This window comes from Mus musculus, chromosome 16 (assembly GCF_000001635.26).
Source record: "Mus musculus strain C57BL/6J chromosome 16, GRCm38.p6 C57BL/6J".
Classification (NCBI taxonomy): domain Eukaryota; kingdom Metazoa; phylum Chordata; class Mammalia; order Rodentia; family Muridae; genus Mus; species Mus musculus.
In genome coordinates, this window is record NC_000082.6 from 95830897 (window position 1) to 95854963 (window position 24067).

Genomic DNA, 24067 nt, shown 5'->3' on the forward strand with positions numbered 1-24067 from the left:
GCGGAGCTTACGCCCTTGTGATGACTTGCTAGGGGCCAAACTCTCAATCAGCCCCAATGGCTGAGTGGAATACTAGACACACAAGAAGTTTTCATGTGACAAACTCCAGGGACTTAGCACCATTTAATTCTTGGTGGCGTGGGAGATTACGTCAGAGCCAGCCTGTGACACCCATGCCTGCACTGGTTACTTTACTACAGCAAAGTATCTGACAAACAAGGCCTTTGGAAAGAAGACTTTATTAGGTCTTGTAAACAGAAGGTACAGTCCATCATATTTGGAAGCCATGACACCAGAGGTGTGAGGCAGCTGGTCACACTGCACCTGCAATCCAGAGGCAGAGAGAGGAGTCTGGTCTTTGTTTTCTTCGGTCCGGGAACCAGCCTATCCGTTCACATTCAGCTGGGTCTTCTCACACTAATGAACGTAATCTAGAAACTCCAGATACCCAGAGAGGCTTGTCTTCAGGGTGATTCTAGACCCTGCCATGTTGACAGTCAATATTGTCACCATGCCTGGTGGTATCCCTCACTGCGCCGGGGTCTGCTGTCTCATTGGCATGTACCTGCTATCCCTGTGGTCACAGGTGACGTTGGCACAGTGGGGTCAGGTCTAAAAAAGCAACTTCCCCTCCAAAAGAAGAGAATGGGTTTCCTGCAAGCCTGTCCTTGCTGATTCTTGCAGGACCTTCAGCCCCTCCTCCACTCCCCCATGATCCTGTCTGTTCTCCCATCTCAGCCCACATACCAGCTTCCCTCCATTGTCTGTGTTGGAGGTAACTCTCCTCACAGCTGCTCGGAGGGCTGATGAGTCATCATGACCAGAGGTCAGTGCTGAATGACAGGATGAAGGAAGGAAGCACAAACAATGATCAGCGCTGATCTTGTTCCATAAAGCAACACGTCACTGCTTTTGAGGCGAACACCACTTCTCCCTGCCCACTCCAACTCAGAAGACGGACTTCAGCCCAAGGCAGGCCCAGTACCCTGAGTTACATCCCTGTTGGCATCCTCATTAATCTAGACATTTGTATGAGCCACACTTTGGCCAGCTTCAGGACTTGTGTGAGGACAGAGAAGGAGGGGATCCTATTTGAAGCAAGGAGAGAGGCTTCCCCGAGGTGCATTGCCACACAGCTGCACTCCATCTCCATCACTCCCACAGCCTGCGCAGGCTTGCTCTCACAGCCAGTGCTGACTCCTGTAAGCTAACGTGCACAGGCTGCCCCCCCCATCCACCCCCGACTCCTTTTACTCTGTTCAACGGAGCTGCATCTAAATCAATTACAAAGCTCCATCCACCTCCCCAGCCTTCCTTCTGTGTCTCTTAGCTCACCTTGTACTTTTTGTTGAAAGCCAAGCATACTGTACTGGGTCAAAGAAACCCAGCAATCGTTACCATGGAGACTGCTGGTCTTGGGTTTCTGCTCCCATAACTTGGAGTTCTCTTTGTCTTCCTAGCTGACTCTCTAACTTCAGGAGTGGGGTAGTGTTTTGTCTTATGACCTCAGTTCTTTGATTAGCTGAAGCCATGAATTTTCAGTGTGCCGGGCCTCTCTGCTGTTGTGTGAACAGGACCTTCCGAGCTTCTTAGACGCCCTACAGAGACGGATAGCATCGAAGCGGGGAGATGTCTGAGTCAGCATAGTGCTTGCTGTGCCAATGAGGACCTGAGTTTAATTCCTGGAAGCCATGTTTTAGAAAGCCAGGAGTGGACGCCTATGCATTTGTTTTCTCAGCACTGGGATGATGGAGAAAGACACAGGGGGTTGTGGGACAGGAAGCCGATGTAGCAAGCCGGAAGGCCTGTGGGAGCCCCTGTCTCAAAAAAGGGGGGGAGGTGTTTGATGCCTAATGTTGGCCTCTCTCCATGTCCACTTGCACAAATGTGTACTCACACAAACACACATCCACATGCATGTACATGCATCCACATGCATAAACATAGAACAATCAGGAGGAAACTAGAGATTCATCCATTCCTTTTACTCCCCAAATCCATACCACCTTTTGATGGCTACCTACACCAATGTCTCCAAGATGCTGCTTATTCTGCTATTCTGCCAGCTTTATCCTGGGGATTTGCCACTCCCACCCCACACACTCCCCACACATACCCCTACCCTCACTTCCCATACCCTCATTGCTATGTTTCTGACATGTTTAGGTCTAGCTAAAGGCTGCTCTCTTTCTCAAAAATAAAAGTTTCCTGAAGTCCTAATCAAAACTTCTGGTGGGCTTGTTCCAGTTCTCTGTTGGAGACAGTCCATCTGACATGCTCGCCCCTGACACTGTAGCCTGAGTTCTGCCTCTCTCAGGAGATTGAGCACCTTGGCCATAATGGGCGTGGGCCTGGCCATCAACCCTCGCCCAAGAGCACATGATGAACAAATAGTAGTTGATTAATGTTTGTGTCTCTCAGGCCCCATGCGGACAGGCAGACACATTGGATGAGTTTCCAAAAATATTTTAGTTGACATCACTGGCCTATATTTTTAGGAAGTGACCAAGAATGAAGTCAAACGCCTTCATACAAACGCTCGGGCCGAAATTAAGATCCTGAGGATACAGCTCGGTGTAAAGAAGTAGCTAGATTATACCATTGGGAATTTTCTTAAGAACTGTGGAAGGGGGTAAGAACGGAGCAGAGAGACCAAGAAAAACAAAAGGGAAGAGCGTTGAAACCCACAAAGGAAAGGGGAAGCTGCGCAAGACAGCCCAGGAGGGACTGCTCGAGGCGCGGAAGTGCCGCTTCCTAAAGCCATTAGTGTTATTGCAGCAGAAACGCTTGGCTCCCTGGGCTGTCGGCCCACTCTAAGTATTCCCAGTGCCTCATGTGAATGGGTTTCTGACATACAGCTCTGGGGCCTTGTGTTTGGACAAACACAGAGAGGAGCAGCAGCCACAAGACACTCCTAAATGGTATTCATTAAGAGAGAATTAAAGGACTTGGGTTCAGTTTAGCAATAGTCTGTGAGGCAGATACACAAATGAGCAAGCGAGCAGACAGCAGTGCAGCAGAGGCGCACCTCAGAGACAAGGTGCTGGTGTGGTCTCTGTTCACTATGAGAGGTCAAGACCAGCCACAGGTCGGACACAGAGCTACCCATCAGGACAGCCACTGTGTGGAAAAAGGGAGACCATGGAGGCTTCTTTATTCTACTGTACTTTGTCAGTCATACTAGACTAAGACTTCAATTGTTCCGATGGGGAGAGCTAGGTGGGGGTTCACAGTTCATCAGCCAAGAGATAGGAAGCAATGAGATGGAAGGGTGGGAGGTGGGGATGGGGGTTAGCGGGTAGGTACTTACAAAGGGACCAGCCAGCCTCTTGCTGTGAGTCAGGCAAGCCACCAGAACCAAAGACTACTCTGAAATTAGAGTCTCTCTTGATTGATGAAAGTTCTCTTCTTCCCTTTCCTCCCTCCCTCCCTCCATTCCTCCTTCCCTCCTTTTCCTCCTCTGTGTGTGTGTGTGTGTGTGTGTGTGTGTGTGTGTGTGTGTGTATAACATGTACTTGCTCATGAGTATATATACACCACAGCCAACACTGGCTGTCTCCCCCAGTCACAGACAAGGTCTTTCACTGATCTGCAGATCATCAATCAAAGATACACTGGTTGATCAGAAAACCCTGGGGTGGGGGTCCTCCTATTCTCATTTCCCAGGTGCTGGGATTACAAATTTGAGAGTCTGTGCTTGGCTTTTTATATGAGTGCGAGGACTCTGCCCAGCAAGCCTTTTACAGACTGAGTCACTCCATCCCCTCAACCCCCAAGCCTAGCTGAACCTCCTCCAGCTAACACATCATCCACTGCAAGGGAGAAACTCAAGATGGGCCCCAAACACGTAACACAACATTAATGTAATTGCCAGAGCCCTCCCAAGGGGCGGCATAGAAACACCACAGAAGCAAAGCAAATCCAAATGAAAAACCCCTCTGCACGGGCCAAGACACTGAAGGAAGCTTTTCTGAAACACGGGTAATTTTGTTTGGGAAAACAAAGAGTCAGATTACGAGCACGGCTGGTTTGTAAGAGAAAGTTATTGAATGCTTTCAAACAGCTTGAACGAAAGTGCTTGGCACGTGAAAAGCCAGCAGCGTTTCTGCAGGTGTATATCAGGTTTAGACATCTGATTCTGCTTACCTGGCCCTGGCAAAGCCAGTGGGTCCAGCATTAGACATAACCATTCTTGTTTAATGCTTTTCTCAAAGCCCATGTAATTCACTGCCGGGGTTGTATTTCATGTTTAGGCTGTCTGGCTTGCTTTGTTCTTAAGCAAGCAAGCAACCAACCAATACCAGCAGGCAGACCAAGCATTCTTAAAGAGTTGTGAAATCACAGTATGTAAATGCTGGGAGGTGACTCTGAAATCCAGAAATCTGAAGGTACCATGAGCACAAGAGAAGACAGGACAGGCTGTCCTGGGCCACAGGAAGAGAGACCCTCAAACATGAAGGGACCAAACTTCAAATCATGCAGTGCTTCTGATATCATACCGCCTTGACTTAATGCACCCACTGTTGGGTCTTTTTCCCAGTTTGCAAGGAGTTCTCCATGAATTCTCTTTTTAACAATCAGTCTAGGAGCTGGAGAGATGGCTCAGCAGTTAAGAGCACTGACTGCTCTTCCAGAGGTCCTGAGTTCAATTCCCAGCAACATGGTGGCTCACAACCATCTGTAATGGGATCTGATGCCCTCTTCTGGTGTGTCTGAAGACAGCTACAGTGAATTCATATACATAAAATAAATAAAAAAATAAAAAACAAAAAACAATCAGTCTATCTCTACAAACATGTGTTAGGACCCATGTGTTAGAACAGATAACCAGAGCATAGGAAGATGCTCATCTGGCCCATGATCCCCTGGCCTGGGATAGACCTACCTTCTTCCATTTTGAAAGAGTCATTATAGGGACCACCACTGTCCCAATCAAATAGATTCTGTCACCTGACCTTTGTTCTGCAGTAGCTCCAGAGCCCCCTATTCCTCCTCCAAAATGGTCTTTCCCACACACACCTCTTCCACCCAGAGCAAGAAGTAAGGAAATGTTTAGCATATTGGCAACCCATAAGACCAGTGGGCCTGTCAGAGTGGATTGAGAGACAGTAGGCTAGTCACACCAGGCTTGTGTGGTGATAGGAATGGCCCTGAGCCTTTGTTCCATGGAACTCATGGCCAGTTGTCTCCTAAAACAAATGAGCCATTGGCCTAGATGTCTGGTGAAGTCACAACCTGAATGCCAAGGCCTGGCCGCTCATGGAGTCACCTGTCCCCAACATGTGATGTCAGAATTGGGTTTGAACCAGCTCTGTATGCAAGTCCAGTGGGTAGGAAAGGGAAATTCCCAACTTGAGCAATGTACTGTGTTTCTGTGACATACAGAAAGTAACTTCTGAGATCCTTTCCTATCATGCATGCTGGTAACAGGAAAACCATTTAATGAGACAAACTGTTTTTTAAGACTTGGGATACCTAGTAGATTGGGGTAGAAGACCCTGGGCTAGACCCTGACCTTGTCTCTATGGAGACAAATCTTGGTTTTTTTGTTTTGTTTTGTTTTGTTTTCCCAGATGTAATAATGATGGAGATTCCTTGAGCATGGGCTGCTGTAAGGGTGTAATTCTCTCATACATGTGCGGGGCATCTAAGATGTGCCAGCTTTTATAAACATTGTTATTATACTTTTTTCTTAGTGATAAGGCAATTTACAAGATGAAGTGACTCTTAGTGATTCTCTTACAGAGTCAGTGTATCAGCAAACCAGTTTGAGCTGGCCCAGTCAACCATGTTGTACCACAGTTTGTACTGAGCTCGACAGTCAAGTCTTGCTAACCTGAAAAATCATGGGTAAGCCGATAGGATGAGTGTCTGCACAGTTTATGGTCAGAATCAGGTGCCCTTGGGGAGACAAAGCAGAATCTTCCCCCATGAGCAAAGCAGAAAAATTCCCATGGCAACCTGAAGCTGAGAACAAAGGAGACATGGAAGGCAAGTTCAGGAGGCAATCAATGGGTAGAGTGTTTGCCTAATGCACACAAAATCATGGGTACCGGCACCTCATCAACCTGACATGGTAGCATGTGCCTGTGATCCTAGTACTTGGGAAGTGGAGGCAAAAGAAGTAGGAACCTGAGGTCACCCTGGGCCACACAGGGTCAATGAGATTTCTATTTCCAACGCAAATAAAACCAAACCAAAAAGTGTAGTAAGGAAATCTCAGCTAGACCTTGATGGATGGCTAGACCTTGATGGACGGCTAGACCTTGATGGACAGATGGGGCTCTTACACGCAGAGGTAACTTAGCTATAAAGGGTTTCACAAGTAAGGGCCACCTTCTCAGCAGAGTATAAATAAAGGCTCTGGGGAGGAGTGGTCAGAGCTGGTATGAGAATTGACCAGGATAGTCAGAGGAAGCCTGTTCAACTCAGCAGGATAGAAGAACATGTGATCCAGTATCCACCTCCCCTCAGCAGGTGGAGACTGCCATGGAGCTAGGGGATCTCTTCCTACTCCCAACTGGTAAGTCCACTTCCTGGAGGGGGCTGACCTTAAACCAAAGTCACACTTTGACTTTACAATTCATAAACCATCCAGGATTGTCACTCATCCCCAAGGTATGAAGAGTGCTAGACACTAGAAGGTACCATGGAACAGCCATGATGCAAAGGGAGCAACCTAGTTGTTTCCTTTTGGTACCGGCAAAAGAATCACATTTGTATTGGAGGGAGGGGGGAGCTTTAATAGATACTGTGGTGGATTGAACAAGAATGGCTCCCATAGGTTCACATATTTGAATGCTTGCTCACCAGGGAATGGAACTGTTTTAAATGATTAGAGCCATAGTTCTCCCTAATGCTTCTGACTCTTTAATACAGTTCCTTATGTTGCAGTGATCCCCTAACCATAAAATTATTTCTGTAGCTACTTTGTAACCATACTTTTGCTACTGTTATGAGTCACAAAGTAAACATCTGATATGCAGACTATCTGACATGTGACCCCTATGAAAGGGTCATTCAACCCCTGAAGGGGTCATGACCCACAGGTTGAGAACAGCTGCTCTAGAGGTCAGGATGACCAGGGGGATATTGTTACCTCCCCCAAAACATTGCCACTGCTTTGACCTCAGTGACAGAGCGCCTCATCTACTACCGACAAACACACTGGAAGCCAAACAAAGTAGACCACAAAGGGCAGCACACTGTCTACGTGTGATGGACAGCAAAGCCTGCGGATCTGTCCACAGTCAGCAGAGGAGCTCAGTCCACCTCTCCATCACAGTGAGCGAGCATATAAGCTCTTGAAAGAAGTGGAGGCACTGCTGTTGTGTGGTGATCTTTCCCTGCAGAGCTTGTGTCTGCCAAGACATTTCCCTTACTCATCCTCTCTGCCCATCCCTCAGAACAGCTGCCTCAGATAAACCCCTGGCCAACCTCTGCAGCCAGCCAGCTGGTCCTTTCCTGTGTGTCCCACACACTGCCCTGCTCTGGTTATAAGTGGCCTGGTGTCCTTAACCTTGGCAATGGACCCTGAGATGGAAACATACTTTACCTCCTGGAGAAAGTCTTCATGGATTTCAAGCAAGCCTGTTAGCCCTGACACCCCAGACCAGCAAACCAGCGCAACTTCGCAGACCCCTGAATTATGGAAGCCATGCAGGGAAAAAAGAAAGACAATGGAAGATCCTAGCATCTAATACGGAGTGTGTATCCACCAGTTACTGTCAGTCATAGTCAAGGCAGCTGGGGCTGCAGCTCAGGCCATAGCCTTTCCTAACATGTGTGAGGCTCCTGGTGTGATGCTTAGCACAGGAAAGAAAAATCAGGAGAATGAAGTGACCCATGGAGGACAGGTACACTCAGGACCTATACATGACTATATCTATAGGATCCAGGGAGCCACACTGCCAAAGATTATATGTGGGAAGGGGTATGCAGGCATGCCCAAGGGCACAGAGGGTACCTCTGTCCACTCCCATGTATGTTGGATGCCCTGGTAATAGGAAGTGTCAAATGAGAAAGAAAAGATGGCTCTGAGAGTTCTGAGGGTGTTTGGTCCCCAGGAAGCTGGGGAAAACATTTTTCCACTCCATCACAGCCTGGGCTGTGGCTGTGACCAGGTAAGCCCAAAGGCTAGAGGTCCTGCTCCACACAGGGCATTTGTTGACATTTCAACAAGTATCACCTTGCTTCCTTGTTATCTGCTCCTCCCAGGAGCTTGCTTCCAAGGCCACTGGGAGTGTTGGGGGATGTTTTTAGTAGGAATTGAGAACAGGAAAACCCAGTCTCCTCTGGGCTGTGCCCTGTCAAGATAAATGGCCCAGCGATGTGCTGACTGGTCCAACATGTCCTCACACTATCAGAAAGATGATGCAACCCCACAGGCAGGCATCAGAGCTGTCCTCTCCCAATGAGGTGATATAACAGAACTTTAGGGGAGGTCCCCAGACCCTGCAGTCTCTAGTGCTTATGTGATAGTTGGAATGTAGTTTGTTCCTTCCTGCTTCTAAAATATTATATGAAAACTTAATCATGATTGGTCTTTACTGCTGTTCTTTGAAACAAAGTATCTCTGTGTAACCTAGGCTGGCATCCCAGTTCACCTACATCAGCATCCCCAAGGTTGAGATTACAGGTGTGCACCACCAGCAGCAGCTCAAGTTGAAATTTGATTGCTGATGTAACAGTATCGAGAGCTGGGCCTGCAAGAGGGTATTTGTTCATTCCAAGGAGCTGACATCTGTCTTGCTGAAGTAGGTTCATTGAGTCCATGCAGAGCAAGCCCATCCCCAGTGCGGTTTCCTCTTTTGCATGCACCCTCTTTTCCTTCCCCCTTGCTACTATGTTACAACACAGCATGAGGTCCTCTCCAGATGATGCCACATCTGGACTTCTGTCCTCCAGAACTGTGAGTTTGTGATACAGATAATACGCAGGTGGGCCTTCCCAGGAGAGTTGGGACACCTGCTGTTATTAAGTTACAGTTTGTCTGCACCACAATCACCATTCAAATACAGCAACTTCTCCATGGGAAAATCATCCAGAGACTCAGATATTACCCACCCCAAGGCACAGAGAGAAGCAGGTGACACCCTAGGCTCCCTTGTGACTCTGTGCATTGCTCCAGGGCAATAGCTGGGGAGTAGACGTCAGCTGTCTTCCATCATGGGATCTATGAACCTGCCCATGGGCAAGGATGCACACTTCCTCATTTACCTCAGCTGTCAGCAAGAGCTCCTTGTACTTGAGATTCTTGTCTGGACCAACACAGCAATAAGATAGTAATCAAGCTTCAAAGACATCTATAATTCTAATAGCAGTGACTACGGAGATTCACCATTGTAAAAGGAACTGTGACTACCTGTCAAGTCCTGCCCCTGCAGAGAGGGCTAAGCAACTCCAGGTAGAACTAACATCATGTTTCCTTTCAATACATGATACCTGCAGCAAATTCTAACCCCACTGTGGCACCAGAGCTCTCTCCGGGCCTTGCTGTTCTAGAACTGCCCTATTTGGAACCAAATACACCTACCCGAAGTTCCCACAGCCTCTCCACTCCTTCACACACCTGCCTGGGTTCCCTGAGATTCAGCCTCCACCTGGAGTTCCTTTTCCTGAGTGCCATTACAAGAAACAGATCTTTCAGGGGTGGCGAGATGGTGCAGTGGTTAAGAGTTCTTGCTCTCCCAGGGAATCCAAATTCAGATCCCAGCACCCACATCAGGGAGCTCACAATCCCCTGTGTAAAGGGCCTGTTTAAATCTAATTGCAAGGCCTCTGTGGGAACCTGCACTCATGTGTACATACCCCCACACAGACATAGAAATTATTAAAAATAAAATATTGTTTTAGAAACTGATCAATAGGAAGAGGAAGAAGAAGAAGAAGAAAGAAAAAACAGAAAAGAATTGTTGAGCTTGAGAAAGCCAAGCATCCCTGGAGAGGTTGGAAGCCAGCAAGCCTGGCCCCTGTTGTGTGAGCAAGGGAAAGATCCTTGGGTATTTGCTACAAAGTGGCAGACGTGAACCACTTTTAGTCTCTGAGCCACTGCCTTCTCCACATGTCTGAGGAGAAAGTCCGGCCAATTTGCTTGCCCTGTAAGTGTGTTAGATTAAGCACACTCTTGCTCTTTCAAGCCTGAAGATCCAAATTATTCAAAGATAATCCTATAACACATTGAGAGTCAGGTGCACTTGGCTGCTCTTTGGCACTGCTTAGAATCTGGTCATGTTTCAGAAATTGTATTTGATTCTTTTCCCATGTAATTATTTATCAAAAATATTGCCAGGGTCTGGGGAGCTGGCTCAGCGAGGAAGGCACTAAGAACCTAAGTTCAGATCCTTGGCTACATGAAAGATGGGACGTGTGGTAGATACTTGAATTCCAGCATTCAGAGGGCAAAGACAGGGGATCCCCTAGGCAATATGGTTAACCAGACTACCTGGAATTGGTGAGCTCAAAGTTTGGTATTTTATTTAAAAACAAAAAAGTAGAGAGCAAGACACCTAGCATCAGTTCCAGCCTTCCACATGCACACACACATACACATAAGCACACATGCACACACACATACACACAACAGAAACAGTGTCCATTTAAACGGGGATTCATGTGTGTTATACTGCTACAAAAATCTATGTGAACATTGGTCTGAAGCAAAGCTGTAGAAGAATGCTCTGTGATGATGTCAGTGATGCCCCAGATGTGGAAGAATGCTCTGTGATGATGTCAGTGATGCCCCAGATGTGGAAGAATGCTCTGTGATGATGTCAGTAATGCCCCAGATGTGGAAGAATGCTCTGTGATGATGTCAGTGATGCCCCAGATCTGTGCTATGCCTGGACCAGCTGCTCAGTACAACTACAATCGAAGGGCTGGATTTCAAAATAAATTACTTAAAACCTGAATAGAAACACGTGGAAAGCCACCAACTAACCCGCTATCAGTCTGTTTTCTGTTGCTATAATGAAATGCCTAAAGCTGGGTACATTGTAAAGAAAAAAGAGGTTTATTTAGCTCATAGTCTCGGGTATTAAGGGACATAGTGTCTCAGGAAGGTCCTTTGTGTCACACAATGATGAAACTACAAATGAGAGGAAGAGTTGCCATGGTGAGGCAGGAAGCCAAAGGGTAGAGAGGACCTGGTTTTATTCAGACTTCCACCTCTGGAGGACCTAAAAGATATCACGGAAGGCCTCTTAATCCTTGCTGAGGGTAATGGCCCAGTGACCGCCAACTTTCCACTCTGTGCACTTCTTAAGAGTCCACCGTACCTCAAACCACCGTGCTTAAGAGCAAGTGTCAGATGCATGAGCCTTGGTGAGCACATCATGGCAAAAAGCAGTGGCAGGTCTGGAAGGCCGTGAGGGCTTCCCGCCTTCACCCTGAGGAGTAGAGCAAGTCTAAGTCACTCTCTGGGTCTCATTCGCTTGCCTCCAACCTGAAGCTGCCACTCTTGGCTCCTGAGATTTTAAGAAGTTAATGAGAGGAATTAGGTTTTAGGTTCTCTGTAAGCTTGTGTGGGTCTCCTGTAAGTCTGCTGCAGGGGCTGTGTCAGTCAGAACTGTCATCATATCCTTTCTTTAGGTTCTTTGTAACCCAGGTATCCTAGTGGGCTGCATCAAAAGGACTTGTTCAGATCCCAGCCCTCAGGCCTTGTGAATGTGACCATGTTTGGAAATAAATCTATTTATTTTTTTAAAGATTTATTTATTAAATGTAAGTAGGCTGTAGCTGTTGTTAGACACTACAGAAGAAGGAGTCAGATCTCATTATGGGTGGTTGTGAGCCACCATGTGGTTGCTGGGATTTGAACTCAGGACTTTCAGAAGAGCAGTCGGTGCTCTTAACCGCTGAGCCATCTCTCCAGCCCAGAAATAAATTTAGATTTTGAGGGTTTGATCAGGTTAAGGATCTTTAGAAATGGTCTCCTGGGTTCTGGCGGACTCTACACGTATGACTGCAGCTTCCTGTCAGCACAGGAAGGGGTGGAGTCACACAGGCAGACACAAGTCTGGGGAAGTGTATCTGCAAGCCAAGGCACTCTTGTTGTTCCCAGCTGGGAAGTTCTGGCCCTGCTGACCTGTGACTTCCTGTACCCAGCATGCAGTGAGAGAACAGCTTCCTGTTCCTCTCAGCCTCCTCATGGAAAACAAACACCAGTGCCATCAACTCCCTTGCTGAAAATCACCAGGTCTCATTTGGTATCTTGCTTTGTGGAAAATTATGGATCGCAGAATGGACCTATTATATGGCTACAGGCTCATATGAAAAGAACCAAAATTCTCGGTTGGGTTTGATTACCTGATAGATTGGAAGCTGTAAACATCATCATGAGCTTCCGCTCTTCCAGGAGACCCTAAGGAAGAAAAACAGGACTCAGAGATGCCTGAGGCTGGAGGATTATCACCACCCTAGGAGCAAGCCAACCTTGTATATGAACTTCCAATACTGAGCTGCCACATGGAGGGGTGAGTACAAGGCCCTGCTCTGAGTTAGAAGCCAGGATTCCCCCATCTTTGTTACTTTTCTATTGCTATGAAGAGACACCATGATAAAGGCAATGTATAGAAGGAAGAGTTTATTGGAGGCTTATAGTTTCAGAGAGTTAGTCCATGACTGTTATGATGGGGAGCATGGCAGACAGGCAAGGCCTGGTGCTGGAGCAGCATCTGAGAGCTTACATATTGAGACAAGAACCCCAAGGAAGGCAAGAGGGAGAGAGGAGCGGGGGTGGGGTGGGGGAGGTTTAAAAAGCCCATCCCCAGTGACACACCTCCTCCAACAAGGCCACACCTCCTAATCCTTCCCAAACAGTTCTACCAACTGCAGAACAAGCATTCAAATATATGAGCCTATGGAGGCCAGTCTCCTTCAGAGCACCACACAGCCACACTGAATGAGAAAGAAATTCTTCTTTTTTCACTGTGCTTGGGATTTTCCCCTCACAAACAACAGAACTGAGCGTCAGTCACTTGAATGTTGCATACAGCTGTTGGAGATGACATACATAATGCTGGTGTGGTGTGGATCCACTTAGAAGTTACAGCAGCCCCTGGGCAGACACCCAGTTTTATTTGCAGAACACTAATGAAGATACCACGGGTTAGCACAGTGTAGACCTGAGGCTACCATATCTTGTTAGCTGCATTTTAACAAAGTGGCTTTTAACAAAGCTGACTAAAAGGTTCATGGCACAAGGCTGACTACAAAATCCTGACTCAGACCTTAGAAAGTCGGGGCAGGAGAGAGATGGCCCAGCAAAAGAGCACTGATTGCTCTTGTAGAGGACCTAGGTTCAGTTCCCAGCACCCACATGGTGGCTCACAACCACCAGTAACTCCAGTTCCAGGAGATCCAATGTCCTTTCCTGACCTCCACAGGCACCAGGAACAAGTGAGGTGTACTTACATATATGCTGGCAAAGCACTGATATATACATATATATGTATATCTACATCTATACCCATATATCTACATCTATACACACATATATGTATATGTGTATGTATATGTGTGTATAAATGTAGATATACATATGTATATATGTATATGTATATATACACACTCACATATATACATACATACATATATATACACATAACACATAAATACACACACATATATACACATAACACATAAATACACACATATATATATACACATATATACATAAACATACATATATATAATAAAGTAAATCTTAAAAAAATAGAAACTTATGCAAGTACTGGTGGTTTTGGGATGTGTTCTACAGAGCTGGACTTCTTAAAAATACACTGTGAGCTGAGCATGACAGATGATCTCCACAGAGTCCTAACAGGGGCAATAAGAATCCTCTTCCCTCTCTGGAGCAGTGCAGTTGATGAATAGCCATGGCCCCCACTGCGTGGGCACCTGCAGGCTGCCAACAAGAACAGGCCTATTTGTCACTGTGAATCACGTCGCTGCAGCACTGACTAACTTCCAGGAATCAGATGGGAGAAATGATATGTTTTGTGGTTTGGCATTTGGAGCTTAGCCCTGGCTTCACTGGTAACTGCCAACATCTGCAAATTATCAAGTACTTGAAAGAAATCAGCTGCCACAGTCAGCTGTCCCCATCATTCCCACATAGGGGCCAGCCTTCTTCCAGGCCACGGAGTGAAGTTCTGAGGCCAGGAGCTTTTGGGGCAAACCCCAGACCCCTGAGCTAGTAACACTAAACACCTGTGAATAGGGAGAGTGTATACTGTGCACACAAACTCTGTTAGACTCTCGCTTTGTCCATGGTTGCCAAGGCAAAGGCAGTCCTGTGTCAACGTCAAAATTCAGGTTCATTTGAGAAAATTCAACAAAAGGGAGTCCTGTATTCAAATTCTGGTCCTGAAATGCAGGAACAGACGCTTTGATCAATCAGGAAGAACAGATCAGATGTTCAATAAGCCTAAATCCTGCCCAGAAAGTTGGCAGGATTGAGCACCTCACCCAGGCATCCATTCTTGCTTGCAAAAACTAGTGGGCTCTTGTGACTGACTAGAAACAACAGGGCAGATGTTTGTAGGCCTCACCCAACATCTGCCCCGTGGTGGGGAAGGCCTGGGTGTTGCAGACCGTGCTGGAGTTCCCTGCTGGGTGGCAAGGCAATTAGCCGGTGCCGCATCACGTGCGATCTAATTACAGGGGGAACGGCAAGCTGCTCTGCACGGCTGTGTCATTTTTCCTCCGTTAATTTTCTCTGTAACTCACATGCATGTCATAAAGGTTAATTAAAAGCTTGAGCAGACTCCTATCCTGTGCAACTGGATCAAAGAGTATGGAGTGGCTGCCCTTTGTGCCCAGAACCAGAGGGAGAAGCAAGCCACTGAGTTTAGAGTGAAATCAGGTACTTGTAAAGAGAGGCTGTGACAGCTTCTGGTAAAGTCAAACAAGTCAAAGCAGACGTCACTATAATGGAATTATGACAGAGTTGGATAGATCACTGGACTGCTGAGGAGGTGGGCAAAGGAAGCCACACCCTGCTGGGCTCTAGGAAGACTTCTCAGAGAGGTAAGTTCCTAAAGAGGTAACGTGGGTGATTTGAGGAAGAGTGAGGGTGGAGGCCACAGAAGCTAAGAAAATGCAGGGATAGAATTGAAACTGTGAAAGAAAGGGGGATCCATGATTGAAACCTGCAGGAAGATCTGGGGTCCAGATGAGTCTCCTGAAGGGGGCTAGAAATGCAGCCATGTTGATAGAGTTCTCCCTTGCCATGGGTTCCATGGCTAGTACAACATAAGCTTAGGTGGAGATACACACTTCAGAAGCAAGGAGATCCGAAATCCAAGATCATCTCAACTGCACAGCAAAGGCTGCATTGGATACAGGAGACCCTGTCTCAAAACAAAACAGTCTCCTGCAGAGACTGTGTCCTTTGTGGGAAGGGAGACGACAGGAGGTGGAGAACGTCCAACCTCAAGCACTGAGATGATCGAGGATTGACACTCTACCAAGTCAGAACGGCCAAGGCATCGTGTGAGCAGAGCCTGTGGCATCTAGGACTTGCCTGTGGAAGGCCATGAGCTGACCGGCTGCCTGGCTTGAGAACCTTGACCTCAACCTATCACCTCCACTTTTTGGAGGTGAACCGAATGATATGGAGCAAATCCTTGGTAGTCTACAAGAGAGCTAAAGCATCACATGCATACATGTGTGTGTTGATAAACATCTGCACATATGTGTATCCATCACACTAAAATGACCTCATAGTTTGATGCTATAGAAGGCCAAAGGAGTTAGTTCTTGAAGGAAAGTGGACACAATACACTTGCCAAGCAGGAAGATTGTGTGTTAACACTGCCACTACCATTTCTAGCAGGGTGGAGACATCCTCTTACCTAGATATTAGACCTGAATCCTTTGGCCATGTGACCATAATGACAGTATCTCAAGCAATTACTTTAATTTCAGACTTCATAATGACAACCCAAAGATAACCTTAGATTGACCCACTTCAGAATGTTCCATAGCAGGAACACTCAACAGATGGTGCAAAACACACACACACACACACACACACACACACACCAGTAGTCCCCTACTACTGAAGTCTTTACTGACATCTTGTCCTGACCCTGGGCCCAAAAAAAATCTATTGAACCACTGAGTGTATATGTGTGTATATGAATGTATGTATTCATTATCTTGCTTATTTAGAGACAGGGTCCCATTATGTAGCTCTGGATGAAATGAAGGTTACATTGGCCTCAAACTCATGGTAATTCTCCTGCCCCTGCCTTCTAAGTGCTGGGATTTGGTGTGAGCCTCCATGCCTGTCTAGATTGTTCCATCGATAGCAGCATGTGCTGCTGGTCACCTGATTTGGATACACTGGTCAGGCTGGGGGTGGTGCAGAATGGAGAACTCAAAAGAGGAGCTTGTCTGCAGGGAGCATGTATTTCAACATCTCATGGTACCTTTCAGCATGGGCATTTATGTATCCGTTTATGTATCCGTTTAAAATGAACTTGTGTGGTGTCGAGCCTCAATGTATCAGTTTAAAAGGAACTTGTATCATGTCGAGCCTCAATAAACAGCTGCTTCCTCTCCTTTCTTCAAGATGCAAATGTTTGAAGTTTATTCTTCTGGCTTTTGAAATACATATTTATGGTCACTGTTACCCAGTTACTCTACAAGGCACACCAGAGGATTTTGTTCCTTTGTAATTGTAACTCAGCAGTCGCTCCTGCTCCTTCCTCTATCCTCGCCCTCCTCTATCCTCACCCAGCCTCTGGTAACCACCGTTCAACTCACATCTCCAAGATCAGCTCTGTGTGTGTGTGTGTGTGTGTGTGTGTGTGTGTGTGCATGCGCACACGCCTATGTGTGCATATGTGTACACATTCACATGCTGCATTTAGCTGTATCTGGAGACTTTATTCTTAACTTCTCTAATTTTAGATCCAAATCCACCAGATTTAATTAATTTAAAATTAAACTAAAACTATTTCAATGGCCTTTTCAGATCCTTTATGTAAAAATAAATTTAGCAAAGTCCAAAAGCAGCTGGAATGTGTCACAGTGGAGAGAGGCTGCTACACACACCCACAAGGACACTGAGTGGTCCCACGCCTTCCCCAGAACATAGTTCTGCCTGCTATTAATTTGCAAACATATGTGTGGGACTTGTGCTTTCTGAAATGGGGTCTAGGAATTGCTAACCCAGCCTAACACAGACCTCATGAAACATCAGAGCTGGGACTTCCAGGGTAAGGGGCTAGCCTGTCCAGTTCCTTCCACTGATGAGCACAGCCAGGGCCCAGCAGCCTACAAACACCAGTAAACTGGCATGGCTCTCCAGAGATCCCCACTCCTTCCGGTCCCAGCTCTGCACACAGAAACTCCTTTGCTAATTTGAGAGAAGTGCATGCCAACTGAAGTGTGTGTTTAATGAAAAGCAGCTTGCTTGGCTCAAGTCAAAGGCTTGGGGTATCACACGTGGATCTGAGCTTCCCTGATGCAATGCACAGAGCTGTGAGGGGAACCAGCAGCCCCAGACCTGAAACAGGGGGTCCTATAGATCACAACACATTTTTCTAGGTATCTTTTCATCTACAAAGAAATAGAAGCAGAGGGGGGAAGAATATGAAACCAAAAAAGCCTTATTATTACCTGCACAAGAGGGCCATTGAGGCTGGCTGAAGTCAGTGCAAGGCTTTGAAGATTAATGGGCCCATATAAATGTTGGTGTGTTATGAGCTTTCTCCTTGACATTAAACAGAGCACACAAGACTCACATATAAAACGCAGCGAGGAGCCCGGGTTGTAATTAATGCCATAAAGGTCTCTTTATCAGATTCCATCCAGGCGTCACAGAGGGTGATGAAGAGCCAGACAAGCACTGTTTGTTCTGGATAGGAAAGGGGCCTGTGAGTTGATGTGGTCCTCAGAAATGTCACTGCTTGCCAAATCAAAAGCCAGAGTGATGGCAAGGGGCACTTTCAAGTGAAGGGAGCCACTTCCAGTCAACTTGGAGGGTCAGTCCCTGGAGGACCATAAGGAACAAAACACACACACACACACACACACACACGTCACACTGTGTTTCCCTCTTCCTTAATGTGGAAGACTGGAGGTAGCCTTGTGACTTCAGCACTTCAAAAATCTCAGGATGTGGGGTTGGGAGTGCAGCTCAATTGGTAAAGTGTTTGCTTAGCACACGTGGTTCAATCCCTGGCTCAACCCCTAGTAACACACAACCAGAAATGGCAGCACATGCCTGTAGTCCCAGCATGTGGGAGATAGATGTGGGAGGATCGTGAGTTCAAGGTCATGATCAGATATATAGCAAGTTGGAAGTCAGCCTAGACTATCTCAGAAATGAAAAGCATACACACAAAAAGTCCTTGGGTTCTAGAAAATGACCTCCTCACAAAGCCAGTGTGCTCCATGTGAAGGCACCTCAGGCTATAGGAATATAGCTGGGAAGTGCTGGTGGGCAAAGGACTCATGCTGATCTCAGCAACTCTTCCAGGAAAATAAAAATGATCCAAAGCAACAGAACATTCTGTGAGGTCCCAGTTACATACGCTACTACACAGCATGGCCCAGTGGGGTTCCTGTGACCTGGTACTGACAGACTTCATGGAGTCCTCTCACACTGAGACTCTGGCCTGTGCTAGGTGCTCTTCCAGGGAAGCTGGGGTTAGAGCTGAAGAATGAAAGGTTAGAGATAGCCACACCTGAGGAAGCTGTGCACAGAGCTGATTTCATTGTAGCAGAGCTGATTACATTGTAGCAACAGGACAAACACCCTGCACCTCAGCTGCTCTGATGGTATGAATTGTGTCCCTCATAATCCACAAACTGAAGTGCAAAGAAAAAAAAACTTGCATTGAAGTCAGGGACATTACAGAGACAGTGATATTAAATAATGCTCTTAACAGTTGATATAGATGCATAGCTAGCTGAACAGAGCTTGAATAGGCAGCTATGAAGCGCTCAGCCCTAAATGAGACACCTATATCAAATCATGCCCCGCCCCACATGGCTCAGCAAATATCACAAGAGGTGGGGAAGGAGATTTCATGAGCCCAAGGGAGGACTGGGGTGAACTGGTGTCTTCTAAACATGACACAGTGGTGGTTGCACTTGTGAAGGCATGGAAGATGTGTTTGCCTACACACAACCAAGCCAATCAACCTCTCAGCATAGATGGCAGAAGGGCATGTAAAACCACATCCCTGGCTGAGGAGCTCTGAGCAGAATGGCTATTAGAGTGGAGCAAGCCAGTCTTCTTTAGGGAATGGACCTGGCTGGTTGTCCATGCTCCAGTGGATGGAACACCTGAGTGTCCAGGCACAGTACTGGGTTCAGCAGGTTTAAAAAAAAAATCACAAAGGAAACACATTGGGGAACAGGGTTTGGAGAGCTGAAACAAAATGAGGGTTTGATACAGTTAAAATACCTTGTATATATGTATGAAATTCTCAAAGAACAAACTTTTAAAATGAGGCCCTTAGGTTAGATGCTGATCCACTCTGTTTGATGATCATGGGAAAAGAAATATGAACACAAAGACCCCAGAAGAAAAGCCATATGAAAATACACTGAGATTAGCAGGAAGGTGGCAGTGCACACCTTTAATCCCAGCCCTCAGAGGCAGAGAGGCAGGAGGATCTCTGGGTTCAAGGCCAGTCTGGTCTACAGAGTGAGTTCCAGGACAGCCAGGGCCACACAGAGAAACTCTGCCTTGAAAATGAAAGGTAGGGATGGTGATTCCCCAAGACGTTCTTTTATTGTTGAGAATAGTTTTTGCTATCCTGGGTTTTTTTTGTTATTCCAAATGAGTTTGCAAATTGCCCTTTCTAGCTCTATGAAGAATTGATTTGGAATTTTGATGGGGATTGCATTGAATCTGTGGATTGCTTTCAGCAAGATGGCCATTTTTACTATCTTAATCCTGCCAATCCATGAGCATGGGAGATCTTTCCATCTTCTGAGATCTTCTTCAATTTCTTTCTTCAGAAACTTGTTCTTGTCTTACAGATCTTTCACTTGCTTGGTTAGAGTCACACCAAGGTATTTTTATAATAATTGTACCTAATGTGAAGGGTATCATTTCCCTAATTTCTTTCTTGGCCTGTTTATCCTTTGAGTAGAGGAAAGCTACTGATTTGCTTGAGTTCATTTTATATCCAGCCACTTTGCTGAAGTTCTCTATCAGCATTAGGAGCTCCCTGCCTCAGCCCCAGCCTGCAGCTCACAGAAAAGATGAAAAGTCCCTGCACAGCCTAAACCCACTGGGTCTGAAACATCTAGAAGGAAAATGTGTGGACATTCTCCCCACAAAGAGATAGAAATGACCTGACCTGCCCGTGTCGCTGGCACCGCTCACAACAGTCAGATGTGGACTCATCACGTGGCCATGAGCAGGTGAGTGGCTGAAGAAAATGCAGCATGTACAGTCAGGTCAGTACTATTCAGCCTTGAAGAAGGAAGGGGTCAGTCCTGCAATCTGCAGCCACGCAGGTGAGCCTGGAGGACCCTATGTTAAATGAAAGAAGCCAGGCACAGAGAACAAGCATCTCGGATTCTAATGTATGTATATATGGATGGATGGATAGATGGATGGATGGATGGATGGATGGATGGAAGGTTCTATGGTACAGTAGGATAACGAGGGCTAACAGCAATTAAACATGTGCTTCAATTGTTAGTAGAGAGGATCCCGAATATTCCCAGTACGAAGAAAGGGCAGCTGAGAGAGATGGTAGACATGCTGATAGACCCATTCCAACTCTGTGCAATCCTATGTTTTTGTATGTGTATATGTTTTTATTATGTCCATTTATGAGGGGAGCAGGGTAGGAGGGGAGGGGACCCTGCAATGAAGCACACGTGGAGGTCAGAGGACAATCTACAGCTATCGGTTCACTCCTTCCACCATATGTGTCCTAGGGATCAAACTCAGGTCATGGGGCTCACAGGGCCATCTCACTGGAACCGTACACATGTGTTCTAACACCATGCTGTGTCCGTGAATTGACACAAGGGTTATGTGTCAATTAAAGTTCCCCCAAAAAATCTGCATAGCTCTGCAGAAGGAAAACATTATGTTTCTGGGGTGTCCTTGGTTGCAATAAGCAGCCCAGAGACAGAGGAAATTCATTCCAGAGACCAACACAGCTGTGGAACCTCCAAACAAAAGGAGAAAGAAGCCAAGATTGAGGCTGGGAAACTCAGATAACAGAAAAGGAAACAATGGTCCCCACGCTACTCCTGAGCACGCATCTTTTCCTGTCCCTGCATTTGTACGGACCTCAGGCTGGATCACCCCTCAGGGGCCCAAGTCTTAGACTTCTATCCGCAGCGTATTTCCACATAAATAAACACTTTGGATTTTGTTTTATTTTTAGTTGTTATTTTTTTAAAAGATTTTGTTGTTGTTGTCCTAGGGTGTTAAGGCAATTTAACAGTATAGTCATATCCACACAGGTCTGTGTATTCTGTCAGCTAATGCTCTCATCTGTTGATGGACTATGATTATGTGATCACAGGCATCAGATATTTTGTACATGTGTGTGTGCATGTGCATATGTGTGTATATGTCTGTGTTGCTGTGAGTACATATGCATGTGTTTAATATGTGTGTGTCTGTGTCTATGTAGCTGTATGTATGCATGTGTATGTGTGTGTGTCTGTGTAGCTGTATGTGTGCATGTGTGTGTATGTGTGTGTGTGTCTGTTGCTATATGTGTGCATGTGTATATGTGTGTATATGTCTGTGTTGCTGTGAGTACATATGCATGTGTTTAATATGTGTGTGTGTCTGTGTCTATGTAGCTGTATGTATGCATGTGTATGTGTGTGTGTCTGTGTAGCTGTATGTGTGTGTGTCTGTTGCTATATGTGTGCATGTGTGTGTGTCACTATGTATACATGTGCATGTGTATATGTGTGTGTCTGTGTTGCTGTATGTGTGCATGTTTATGTGTGTATGTCTGTGTTGCTCTGAGTATGTGTGCATGTGTGTGTGTGTGTGTTTGTCTGTGTTGCTGTATGTGTGCATGTGTATGTGTGTATGTCTGTATTGCTCTGAGTATGTGTGCATGTGTGTGTGTGTGTGTGTGTGTGTGTGTGTTTGTCTGTGTTGCTGTATGTGTGCATGTGTATTGTGTGTCTGTGTTGCTGTATGTGTGCATGTGTATTGTTTGTCTGTGTTGCTGTGAGTATGTGTGCATGTGTATGTGTGTGTTGCTGTATGTGTGCATGTGTGTATGTCTGTGTTGCTCTGAGTATGTGTGCATGCGTGTGTTTGTGTGTGTGTGTGTGTGTTTGTCTGTGCTGCTGAATGTGTGCATGTGTATTGTGTGTCTGTGTTGCTGTGAGTATGTGTATGTGTGAATGTGTCTTGCTGTGAGGACATGTGCACATGGAGATCAGAGATCCGGCTTGGGTGTCGTTTGTTAAGATGTCCTCTTGTTTTGGGTTTTAGTCATCAGGTTCAGAACAGGTATTTCTTTTGGGAAGATGGAGTCTGGAACTTGCCAACTAGGCTAGGCTGGATGGCCAGCAAGTCTAGGTATGTAGCAGAAGTTTCTCTCAATTAATTTAAATATTAATACAAGAAGCTGGTGATTGGACAGGGAAAAGGGAGGCGGAGCTAAGAATTTCAGAGAGGACAGGGAGGAGGAAGGAAAATGGAGCAAGAGGAAGATGATTCAGATTCCATGTGACTTTAAATAGCCACAGGTAGCTATGAATATCATAAAGGATAGAATAATTAGGATAACTTGTCTAATCTAGGTAAGCATCTTGTATCATTATCATTGGCTCTGAAATTATTGTGTGGGCATCTTGTGATTTGAGAATTTACTGATATATAAATCTGACTGATTAATTATAAGCTTCTTATAGAGTTTTGATTTACTGGATTAAGGGGATTTATGACAACTAGCCACAGGGGGTAGATGGCTGAGAAGGTATAAGCAACTCTGAGGCAGGCAAACTGGAGCTGGGAAGACTGCTGACTGGGCTAGCTTAGAGGCAGTGACACTGTCAGGGCAGAGAGTAGCGGGGTATAGCATGGATTGTGCCATTTTTTTTATTATTATTATTTCCCACAACACAGGTATCTACTTGTTCCCATCCCCATGTCTCTGGGATTACAAGCATGAACCATCATCTTCAGTTTTTATCACCTAGGTTCTGGGAATTCAACTCAGGTTCAAACGCATGCATGCCAAATATTTTATTAACTGAACCATCTACTTAGCCCTTCTTCAATATTTTTAAAAAGGTTGGTAGATGGATGGTTGGATGGATAGATGGATGGTTGGATGGATGGTTAGGTAGATAGATGGATGGTTAGATGGATGGTTGGATGGATAGATGGATGAGTGGATGGATGGTTGGGTAGATGGATGGATGTTTGGTTAGGTAGGGGGATGGATGTTTTGGGTAGGTGAATGGATGGGTAGATGGGTGGATGATGAATGGATAATGGATGAACACATGGGTGAGTCAGGGGCTAGGACTGGTACGATCTATACCAATGAGTGTGAATGAATAATAATGAATTCAAAGTTTCCTTGACAACCTGAGCTCTGAGATACAACACAGTCTGCATTTCCTTCCTCTTCTTTCCTTTTCTGATGTTGTAAACAAATGAAGCAAGGTAGTCCTGTGTACTGTGACCCCTGGCCACATGTTCCTTTTCTGTGCCATTCTCTTGGATTCCACTTGTTCCCAAAACATGTCTAAACAGCCACAGCCTCAACTACACAGCAGTCAGCAAATCTCAGATAGGGCCCATGGGCCAGGTAGGCAGGCACTTACATTTTATGGGATTTTTCCATTTAAACTTTTCACTAATTTTGCCAACTCTGTGCGTTAAGATAGGATAGGGTAACATTCATTTTTGACATGTGCTCTCTCTCTCTCCCTCCCTCCCTCCCTCCCACTCCCTCCCTCCACTCTCTCTTATATACATACAGGCACACAGACACACACATACACACAGAAATGGGATGTTCTAAGAGCTTCAAGGTCTCAGACTCATTGGACATACATAGGCTATGATATGGCAGTTGTCATATTTTCTAAT

The 24067-nt window shown here is 45.9% G+C and overlaps 1 long non-coding RNA gene across 2 annotated transcripts in view; it reads right to left on the minus strand.

Annotated features, from left to right (window-relative positions):
* Positions 1–226: 226 nt before the first annotated feature.
* Positions 227–24067, minus strand: part of 1600002D24Rik (RIKEN cDNA 1600002D24 gene) — a 97955-nt gene continuing 74114 nt past the window's right edge. Inside the window, exons 2-4 of one of the 2 annotated variants that reach the window (NR_040484.1) lie at positions 12307–12361; positions 11277–11387; positions 10990–11177 (exon numbers count right to left, since the gene is read on the minus strand). This is a non-coding gene — a long non-coding RNA (RIKEN cDNA 1600002D24 gene). Of the gene's footprint in view, positions 1599–10989; positions 11178–11276; positions 11388–12306; positions 12362–24067 lie in introns of those variants that run through there. The other variant, NR_040485.1, reaches the window with a different exon arrangement.